At 37.3% G+C, this 12,393-nt stretch overlaps 1 pseudogene; it reads right to left on the reverse strand.

Annotated features, from left to right (window-relative positions):
- Nucleotides 1–1,789: 1,789 nt before the first annotated feature.
- On the reverse strand, nucleotides 1,790–6,066 carry LOC133655216 (peroxiredoxin-like 2A; annotated as a pseudogene).
- Between the last annotated feature and the right edge of the window lie 6,327 nt (nucleotides 6,067–12,393).

The following is a 12,393-nucleotide window of genomic DNA, read 5'->3' on the forward strand; positions in this document are numbered from 1 at the left end:
CTATTTTTTTTTAGCTTCGCCAAGCTGAATTATTAATCGTGTATTTACATGTTCATGGTTTAATAGTATTATTGGTCTTCTGTCTATCCATCCAGTCAGGTTTTTTTTTTATTTAGTTTCTATCTGCATTTGAGACGGTTGCTATCACGTTGGCTACGTAGCTAGGTTAGCTTCTATTTTTTTAGCTTCGCAAAGCTGAATTATTAATCGTGTATTTACATGTTCATGGTTTAATAGTATTATTGGTCTTCTGTCTATCCATCCAGTCAGGTTTTTTTTTAATTTAGTTTCTATCTGCATTTGAGACGGTTGCTATCACGTTGGCTACGTAGCTAGGTTAGCTTCTATTTTTTTAGCTTCGCAAAGCTGAATTATTAATCGTGTATTTACATGTTCAGTCACTGTGAATGTCCATTTTGCGTTCTCGACTCTCATTTTCAAGAGGATATAGTATCTAAAATGGTTTAAAATACAAATCCATGATACACAACAGAAAAAGGAGAGTGTGGAATCCAATGAGCCAGCTTGTACCTAAGTTACGGTCAGAGCGAAAAAAAATACGTCCTGCACTGCACGCTAGTCCTTCACTGTAACGTTCCTCATCCACAAATCTTTCATCCTGGCTCAAATTAATGGGGTAATCATCACTTTCTCGGTCCGAATCTCTCTCGCTCCATTGTAAACAACGGGGAATTGTGAGGAATACTAGCTCCTGTGACGTCACGCTACTTCCGCTACAGGCAAGGCTTTTTTTTATCAGTGAGTAAAAGTTGCGAACTTTATAGTCAATTTTCTCTACTAAATACTTTCAGCAAAAATATGGCAATATCGCGAAATGATCAAATATGACACATAGAATGGATCTGCTATTCCCGTTTAAATAAAAAAAAAAGTCATTTCAGTAGGCCTTGAAGCTGCATAGAAGAAGAAGAATAGTTGAACAGGAGCTCCGGTGCAGAGATGTTTTATTGAAGAAGATGAGTTTGAAAGCAGGAATGAAGCTGCATAGAAGCTGCATAGAAGCAGGAATGAAGCAGGAATGAAGCTGCATAGAAGCTGCATAGAAGCAGGAATGAAGCAGGAATGAAGCTGCATAGAAGCAGGAATGAAGCAGGAATGAAGCTGCATAGAAGGTGACATGTTGATGTTTTATTGAAGAAGACGAGTTCAAACAAGTCAAGTCTGAAGACATCAAGTCTGTTTGCTCAGTGGAGTTGAAAAGCAGACCTTCATGAACAGACTGAACTCATTAATACTTCATCATTAACTCATTAATACATCATTATTAACTAGGGATGTCCGATAATGGCTTTTTGCTGATATCCGATATGCCGATATTGTCCAACTCTTTAATTACCGATACCGATATCAACCGATACCGATATCAACCGATATATACAGTCGTGGAATTAACACATTATTATGCCTAATTTGGACAACGAGGTATGGTGAAGATAAGGTACTTTTTAAAAAAATGAGTAAAATAAGATAAATAAATTAAAAACATTTTCTTGAATAAAAAGGAAAGTAAAACAATATAAAAACAGTTACATAGAAACTAGTAATTAATGAAAATGAGTAAAATGAAGTGTTAAAGGTTAGTACTATTAGTGGAGCAGCAGCACGCACAATCATGTGTGCTTACGGACTGTATCCCTTGCAGACTGTATTGATATATATTGATATATAATGTAGGAAGCAGAATATTAATAACAGAAAGAAATGGGGGGAGGGAGGTTTTTTGGGTTGGTGCACTAATTGTAAGTGTATCTTGTGTTTTTTTATGTGGATTTAATTTAAAAAAAAAAAAAAAAAAAAAAAAACGATACTGATAATAAAAAAAAACGATAACGATAATTTCCGATATTACATTTTAACGCATTTATCGGCCGATAATATCGGCAGACCGACATTATCGGACATCTCTATAATTAACTCATTAATACATCATTATTAACTCATTAATACATCCTAATTAACAATCATTAAGTCACCATGGACACTAGCTACTGTGGAATACCCTAACCCAGTAGTCCCCAACCACTGGTACCGGGCCGCGCAAGAAATTTAAAAAAAATAAAAAATAAAAAAAATTAAAATTATTATTATTATTTTTTTTTTTTTTTATTAAATCAACATAAAAACACTATATATACATATTGTGTATGTGTATGTCAATATAGATCAATACAGTCTGCAGGTATACAGTCCGTAAGCACACATGATTGTATTTCTTTATGGGGAAAAATAAAATAAAATAAAATAAAATAAAATAAAATCTACAGCTACAAAAAGGTTGGGGACCACTGCCCTAACCCATCCTGTGGAATACCCTCACCCTAACCCATCCTGTGGAATACCCTCACCCTAACCCATCCTGTGGAATACCCTCACCCTAACCCATCCTGTGGAATACCCTCACCCTAACCCATCCTGTGGAATACCCTCACCCTAACCCATCCTGTGGAATACCCTCACCCTAACCCATCCTGTGGAATACCCTCACCCTAACCCATCCTGTGGAATACCCTCACCCTAACCCATCCTGTGGAATACCCTCACCCTAACCCATCCTGTGGAATACCCTCACCCTAACCCATCCTGTGGAATACCCTCACCCTAACCCATCCTGTGGAATACCCTCACCCTAACCCATCGTAATGAGCAATCATCAAGTCACCATGGCCACCAGCTCCTGTGGAATACTCCTGGCAGCTCTCATCACGTCTTCACACTCCACCTTATCTCCAAACTCCTTCTCTCGGTGTTCCAGCAAGATCCCCTGGAAACAAACAAAGAGCCGGGAGTCACTTCCCCCACTTTTATGGCCTGCAGGCACCGAGTCGCACCTGACGTTGGCGTCCCATGACGAAGACGCCGCCCAGCACCAAGCCCTCGCCCAGAATGTTCCCCGTGAAGCCTTTCCTGAAGGCCCTGAGGCCGCTCATCCAGACCCTGGCACGCAGGAACGCCAGCAGGCCCAGCCGCCGCTCACGCGGTCCGTAGAAGCGCCGCTGCCAAGAAGGAAGAGACCTCAATGACTTCCTGTCAGGAGGAGAAAGCACTGAGAATAAAGACCTCTTTATCCAAGAAGATATCCCCGCTGAAGTAGGCCCTGAAGTCCTGGACCTCCGTGCCCACGTCCTCCTTGACCACGGCGTACAGGGGGACCCCCAGCCGGTCCAGCTGGGGCCTGAGAGAGGACAGCTCGGCGGCCTCCTGGGGAGCATTTGTGCGACGTCAGCGTTTGTGCGACGTCAGCATTTGTGCGACGTCAGCGTGGAGACGTGACCGTGGTCTACCTCTCTGCACAGGAATCATCCTGGCCTGCGCACCGCCATGACCACCGCGCCCGTCTTCTCCCACAGACTCTTGGCCCTCAGCGCCGTCTTCTCTGCCGGACAGGAAGGGGAGGAGCCAGGTGGAGGTGGCACAGGTGAGGTATGGAAAGACAATAAGGTAGGTAGGAAACTGTAGTATCAGTATTTGAACTGTAGTATCAGTATTTGAACTGTAGTATCAGTATTTGAACTGTAGTATCAGTATTTGAAGAACACAAACTGTAGTATCAGTATTTGAACTGTAGTATCAGTATTTGAACTGTAGTATCAGTATTTGAACTGTAGTATCAGTATTTGAAGAACACAAACTGTAGTATCAGTATTTGAACTGTAGTATCAGTATTTGAACTGTAAATCAGTATTTGAACTGTAGTATCAGTATTTGAAGAACACAAACTGTAGTATCAGTATTTGAACTGTAGTATCAGTATTTGAACTGTAGTATCAGTATTTGAAGAACACAAACTGTAGTATCAGTATTTGAAGAACACAAACTGTAGTATCAGTATTTGAACTGTAGTATCAGTATTTGAACTGTAGTATCAGTATTTGAACTGTAGTATCAGTATTTGAAGAACACAAACTGTAGTATCAGTATTTGAAGAACACAAACTGTAGTATCAGTATTTGAACTGTAGTATCAGTATTTGAACTGTAGTATCAGTATTTGAACTGTAGTATCAGTATTTGAAGAACACAAACTGTAGTATCAGTATTTGAAGAACACAAACTGTAGTATCAGTATTTGAAGAAAACAAACTGTAGTATCAGTATTTGAAGAACACAAACTGTAGTATCAGTATTTGAAGAAAACAAACTGTAGTATCAGTATTTGAAGAAAACAAACTGTAGTATCAGTATTTGAAGAACACAAACTGTAGTATCAGTATTTGAAGAACACAAACTGTAGTATCAGTATTTGAAGAACACAAACTGTAGTATCAGTATTTGAAGAACACAAACTGTAGTATCAGTATTTGAAGAACACAAACTGTAGTATCAGTATTTGAAGAACACAAACTGTAGTATCAGTATTTGAAGAAAACAAACTGTAGTATCAGTATTTGAAGAAAACAAACTGTAGTATCAGTATTTGAAGAAAACAAACTGTAGTATCAGTATTTCAAGAAAAAAAACTGTAGTATCAGTATTTGAAGAACACAAACCGTAGTATCAGTATTTGAACTGTAGTATCAGTATTTGAACTGTAGTATCAGTATTTGAAGAACAAAAACTGTAGTATCAGTATTTGAAGAACAAAAACTGTAGTATCAGTATTTGAAGAACACAAAGTTGAATTGGGACCGACTAACTTTGTTTGTCATGAATATTTGCATCCATGGTTGTTATGTTGACTTGTACTACATTGACACGTACTTGTACTACATCGACACGTACTTGTACTACATCGACACGTACTTTTACTACATTGACACGTACTTGTACTACATTGACACGTACTTGTACTACATTGACACGTACTTGTACTACATCGACACGTACTTGTACTACATCGACACGTACTTGTACTACATTGACACGTACTTGTACTACATTGACACGTACTTGTACTACATTGACACGTACTTTTACTACATTGACATGTACTTGTACTACATTGACACGTACTTGTACTACATTGACACGTACTTTTACTACATTGACACGTACTTGTACTACATTGACACGTACTTTTACTACATTGACATGTACTTGTACTACATTGACACGTACTTGTACTACATTGACACATACTTTTACTACATTGACACGTACTTGTACTACATTGACATGTACTTGTACTACATTGACACGTACTTGTACTACATTGACACATACTTGTACTACATTGACACGTACTTGTACTACATTGACACGTACTTTTACTACATTGACATGTACTTGTACTACATTGACATGACATGACATGTAGTACATAACGTGTACTACATACATAGTACATGTTATGTACTACATACATAGTACATGTTATGTACTACACAGACTACAAAGTAGTGTACACACACAATGACGTCAGCATGAAGCCTGAGATGACGTCACTGACCTGCCGTCAAGGTGGTCAGCGGGGTGTCATCCAAGTATTGCATGTACTACATAACGTGTACTACATACATAGTACATGTTACGTACTACACACATCATACATGTTACGTACTACACAGACTACAAAGTAGTGTACACACACACGAGGTCAGTATGAAGGCTGAGATGACGTCACTGACCTGCCGTCAAGGTGGTCAGCGGGGTGTCATCCAAGTATTGCATGTACTACATAACGTGTACTACATACATAGTACATGTTACGTACTACACAGACTACAAAGTAGTGTACACACACAACGAGGACAGTATGACGGCTGAGATGACGTCACTGACCTGCCGTCAAGGTGGTCAGCGGGGTGTCATCCAAGTATTGCATGGTGGCCTCCAGCGGCGCCGTGAGGAACATGTCCGTCAACAAGTCACCAAGTCCGGCCACCAAGCCGCCAAGTGCCGCCGCAGCTCGCAGGACAAGATCCATCTTCACACTTCAGATTCTTTCCCGCTTCGAAGCTTCTTCTTGTTTCTAGAAGGAGCGGAGCGCGCAGCCGCGACACCGACGTGAGCGCGCGCGTCTTTAATGTGTCGTCTGTCCCACTTCCGGACGTCTCTCACTTGATGGGACACAGCCGCGACTGCTGGTGACGTCATCAAGCACGAGTTGCAACACCCCGCCCTCTTCCGGGTCAAAGTGCACTGGGGCAAACACGCGCTTTAGAAACCGGCTGAAAAGTCTTTTGCATCGGTCGATATCGATAATTATTGATATTTTATGACCTATGAAGAACAAGGAGCAAGAGAAAATATATTTTATTGTGAAATGTAACTTCCTGTCATTATAATCCCTCAGCTGTCAAGGCAGGAAGGAAATGTCAACACAAACGTGGAAAACACTCCAACAATGTCAACAAAATAGTCAAATCACATTAAACACTTAACTATAATCTCTTAAAGTGAAGGAATATGTAAGAAATGCTTCATAAAGTGTAATAAAATAGTGTGAAAATGTAAACATAGAAACCTGAGAAGAAGTATTTTCTGCAGGTTTAGTGGCAGGAAGTAACGGCTGTGTAACATGAATTTGCCATCTTATTTTTATTTAACTACTGACAGGAATTTTTGTAATGCAGTAATTATTTGAATATTATTAATATATCGATAATTATTGACATTTTCTATGACCTACGGAAAATAAGGAGCAAGAGAATAATATATTTTATTGTGAAATGTAACTTCCTGTCATTATAATCCCCTCAGCTATCAAGGCAGGAAGGAAATGTCAACACAAACGTGGAAAACACTCAAACAATGTCAACAAAATAGTCAAATCACATTGAACACTTAACAATATTCTTTTAAAATGAAGGAATATGTAAGAAATGCTACATAAAGTGTAATAAAATAGTGTGAAAATGTAAACATAGAAACCTGAGAAGTATTTTCTGCAGGTTTAGTGGCAGGAAGTAACGGCTGTGTAACATGAATTTGCCATCTTATTTTTATTTAACTATGGAAAAAAATGTAATATAATTATTATATTGATCAATATTGATAATTGTTCAAATGTTCTATAAGCTATGGAAAATAAGGAGCCTGGAAAACGCTCAAATAATGTCAACAAAATAGTCAAATCACATTGAACACGTAACAATAATCTCTTAAAATGAAGGAATATGTAAGAAATGCTTCATAAAGTGTAATAAAATAGTGTGAAAATGTAAACATAGAAACCTGAGAAGAAGTATTTTCTGCAGGTTTAGTGGCAGGAAGTAACGGCTGTGTAACATGAATTTGCCATCTTATTTTTATTTAACTACTGACAGGAATTTTTGTAATGCAGTAATTATTTGAATATTATTAATATATCGATAATTATTGACATTTTCTATGACCTACGGAAAATAAGGAGCAAGAGAATAATATATTTTATTGTGAAATGTAACTTCCTGTCATTATAATCCCTCAGCTGTCAAGGCAGGAAGGAAATGTCAACACAAACATGGAAAACACTCAAACAATGTCAACAAAATAGTCAAATCACATTGAACACTTAACTATAATCTCTTAAAATGAAGGAATATGTAAGAAATGCTTCATAAAGTGTAATAAAATAGTGTGAAAATGTAAACATAGAAACCTGAGAACTATTTTCTGCAGGTTTAGTGGCAGGAAATAACAGCTGTGTAACATGAATTTGCCATCTTATTTTTATTTAACTATGGAAAAAAATGTAATATAATTATTATATTGATCAATATTGATAATTGTTAAAATGTTCTATAACCTATGGAAAATAAGGAGCCTGGAAAACACTCAAACAACGTCAACAAAATAGTCAAATCACATTAAACACTTAACAATAATCTCCTAAAATGAAGGTGCAAAAATAAGGAATATATAAGAAAAGCTACATAAAGTGTAATAAAATAGTGTGAAAATGTAAACATAGAAACCTGAGAACTATTTTCTGCAGGTTTAGTGGCAGGAAATAACGGCTGTGTAACATGAATTTGCCATCTTATTTTTATTTAACTATGATTTTTTTTTAATATTATTATATTGATCAATATTGATAATTGTTGAAATGTTCTATAACCTATGGAAAATAAGGAGCAGGGAAAACACTCAAACAATGTCAACAAAATAGTCAAATCACATTGAACACTTAACTATAATCTCTTAAAATGAAGGAATATGTAAGAAATGCTTCATAAAGTGTAATAAAATAGTGTGAAAATGTAAACATAGAAACCTGAGAACTATTTTCTGCAGGTTTAGTGGCAGGAAGTAATGGCTGTGTAACATGAATTTGCCATCTTATTTTTTATTTAACTATGGAAATTATTTTTTTTGTTAAGCATTATTTGAATATTATTATATTGATCAATATCGCTAATTATTGCAATTTTTTATGACCTGTGGAGAATAAGGAGCAGAAGAACAATATATGTTATTCCTGTGATTATAATCCCTCAGCTATCAAGGCAGGAAGGAAATGTCAACACAAACATGGAAAACACTCAAACAATGTCAACAAAATAGTCAAATCACATGAAACACTTAACAATGAGCCCCGCGGAACGCACCTCGGGACACGCCCACGGCCGCTCATCTCCTGCACGCGTCACTCCGGCGGCAGCAAGCAGCACTCAGCGCACCTGGCGCTAATGAGAGGTCCTGCCTTCATAAGCCCGCTCAACCTGCTATCCGGCGCCAGAACGTAACCATCTCTTTCTGTGTTTTTTTCCCCCGTGTTTTTGATTGTCTCGTGTCCTCCTTGTCGCTCCAACTGCAGACCTCCGTTCCCGCGTTGACGAGCTGTGTGTCTCGTCATTCCTCTCCACCTCCCGCTTAGACACGGACCTCCTGCGCCACGCTACACATTCCTGCCCCTTTTGGACTCGCCTCTCGCTCAACACTGATGGTAACACTCAGCAAGTAATTCCCACACATAGTCACACACCACACACTCTGGGATTTTTGTCACACTCCATTTTCTAGTTTATTAATATATTTGTTTCGTTATATATATATATATATATGTATATGTATATATGTATATTAGAGATGTCCGATAATATCGGCCTGCCGATATTATCGGCCGATATATGCGTTAAAATGTAATATCGGAAATTATCGGTATCGTTTTTTTTATTATCGGTATCTTTTCTTTTTTTTAATATTTATTTTTAAAAATTAAATCCACATAAAAAACACAAGATACACTTACAATTAGTGCACCGAGCCAAAAAACCTCCCTCCCCCATTTACACTCATTCACACAAAAGGGTTGTTTCTTTCTGTTATTAATATTCTGCTTCCTACATTATATATCAATATATATCAATACAGTCTGCAAGGGATACAGTCCGTAAGCACACATGATTGTGCGTGCTGCTGCTCCACTAATAATACTAACCTTTAACACTTAATTTTACTCATTTTCATTCATTACTAGTTTCTATGTAACTGTTTATATATTGTTTTACTTTCTTTTTTATTCAAGAAATTTTTTTAAATTTATTTATCTTATTTTACTAATTTTTTTAAAAAGTACCTTATCTTCCCCATACCTGGTTGTCCAAATTAGGCATAATAATGTGTTAATTCCACGACTGCATATATCGCTTGATATCGGTATCGGTAATTACTGAGTTGGACAATATCAGAATATCGGATATCGGCAAAAAGCCATTATCGGACATCCCTAATATATATATATATATATATATATATATATATATATATATATATATATATATATATATAGATATATATATATATAATATAATATAATAAAACATTGAGCTAAACTATTCCCCCCTGTTGTCTGTGCCGTCTACTCCTCCCAGTACAGTATATATAATATATATGTACTAAATGTATAAGAAAATAGTGTGAAAATGTAAACATAGAAACCCTAGAAGTATTTTCTGCAGGTTTAGTGCTAGGAAGTTACAGCTGTGTAACATGAATTTGCCCCGTTATTTTTATTTAACTATGGATATGATTTTTTTTTGGTTTTGCAGTAATTATTTGAATATTATTATTACACTGGTCGATATTTTCTATGACCTATGGAAAATAAGGAGCAGAAGAAGAACTATTTTCTGCAGGTTTAGTGGCAGGGAGTTACAGCTGTGCTCTAAAGGGTGAGCGCGTCTGACTTCGGTCCCTTTTGAGAAAATCCAAAATACTGTCCAGGTGACTTTTACTCTTTTATCCACAATTTCTTCATTTCGACTTTCTCTTCTCACTCCATGAGAATCAATCAACCGCCAGACAAGGAAACTTGATAGTTGATACTGTCACCTGATTGGCTGTTAGCGTGTCACGCTCACTGATCACTTCCTGCTTTGCTGGGTTACCAGAGAGCGAGTGCCTTCGTTCATGCAACCGACCTTGCTTCCATACTTCCGATTTTTTACAACAACAACAACAAAATATATATATCAAGTTTTATCGATTACATGTCTATCGCGATGTATGTTGATATCGTTTTATCGCCCAGACCGGTACTTCAAATATAGAAAACATACACATTGTTGTGTTAAAAAAAAACAATGCCTTTTTATTTTTATGGAATTTTTTTAGATGAAAGTTTGAGCAGACTAGTAAGTGAAATAAATGATAAATAAAGAAATGTATTTATTTGTTAAAGTGAAATACTTCAATGATATCAATTAAATAACTAAGAAATACTTTAGAAAATGACAAATGCAATCCAACAATCGACTAATTTGTGTTGTAATGTTGATACTCATCATTTTGTTTGTTTTTTTAATGCAACCTTGCAGAATCAGGAAGTGCTTGCTCTGGGTGGGCGATACGGGGGAATATTGATATCGATTAAATTCCAAGTAAAAAAAATAAAGAAAGTTTTACTTTAGACTTGAAATGATCATTGAACCATTCTGTGAACTTCCCTCAAGTTGGTTGATCATGATTAGAAGTACACTAATGCTCATATACATTGGCTTTGCTATTGACATGCTACTGATTAGCATTAGCAATTTTACATGGCCATTTCAATGCCTCCAAATGTGTTAATGAAAACTACAACTAAGATAGACTAGATGCACGTTACAGTCGTAATAAGTACAATACGTACAGTATTAACACGTGTTAGGGCGCAACAAAAGACTAGACTGAACTGACTAGCCCATAAACTGCACACTAGTGCCATCTAATGTCTTGGAGCTGCAACTGTAAGTGGGATAATAAAATAGTTATAATAATCAGCTTACTTTATATAAAATATGAGAGTTTATCATCAAAAACAATTCATATTTATTAACTCACACAAAAGTACTATAACTGGCTAGCATTGACGGCCGGTATCGAATCCTAGGCACGAGGAATTGCTACCGTATCGGTTCAAATGTGAAGGGTACACATCACTGATAACAAAAAATGCAAACATCACAACACAACAACTTTCAGCCACAAGATGAACGCAAATGCCACAACACGACAACAAAAAGCCACAATACGACAACAAAAAGCCACAACACGACAACAAAAAGCCACAACACGACAACAAAAAGGCACAATACGACAACAAAAAGGCACAACACGACAACAAAAAGCCACAACACGACAACAAAAAGGCACAATACGACAACAGAAAGCCACAACAGGACAACAGAAAGCCACAACATGACAACAAAAAGCCACAACACGACAACAAAAAGGCACAATACGACAACAAAAAGCCACAACATGACAACAGAAAGCCACAATACGACAACAAAACGCCACAACACGACAACAGAAAGCCACAATACGACAATAAAACGCCACAACATGACAACAGAAAGCCACAATACGACAACAAAACGCCACAATACGACAACAGAAAGCTACAACACGACAACAGAAAGCCACAATACGACAACAGAAAGCCACAATACGACAACAAAAAGCCACAACATGACAACATTTAGTGACAGCGGACCAAGTTTTGCTGCCAGATTCAAGCAGAAAGTTGAAGACGTTCTACAGAACTAATGTTGTTGTGTGGTCGCCTAATGTTGTTGTGTCATCACCTAATGTTGTTGTGTTGTCGCCTAATGTTGTTGTGTTGTCGCCTAATGTTGTTGTGTTGTCGCCTAATGTTGTTGTGTCGTCGCCTAATGTTGTTGTGTTGTCGCCTAATGTTGTTGTGTTGTCGCCTAATGTTGTTGTGTTGTCGCCTAATGTTGTTGTGTCATCACCTAATGTTGTTGTGTTGTCGCCTAATGTTGTTGTGTTGTCGCCTAATGTTGTTGTGTTGTCGCCTAATGTTGTTGTGTTGTCACCTAATGTTGTTGTGTTGTCACCTAATGTTGTTGTGTTGTCGCCTAATGTTGTTGTGTTGTCGCCTAATGTTGTTGTGTTGTCACCTAATGTTGTTGTGTTGTCGCCTAATGTTGTTGTGTTGTCGCCTAATGTTGTTGTGTTGTCGCCTAATGTTGTTGTGTTGTCGCCTAATGTTGTTGTGTTGTCGCCT

Source organism: Entelurus aequoreus, linkage group LG08 (genome assembly GCF_033978785.1).
Source record: "Entelurus aequoreus isolate RoL-2023_Sb linkage group LG08, RoL_Eaeq_v1.1, whole genome shotgun sequence".
NCBI classification, from domain to species: domain Eukaryota; kingdom Metazoa; phylum Chordata; class Actinopteri; order Syngnathiformes; family Syngnathidae; genus Entelurus; species Entelurus aequoreus.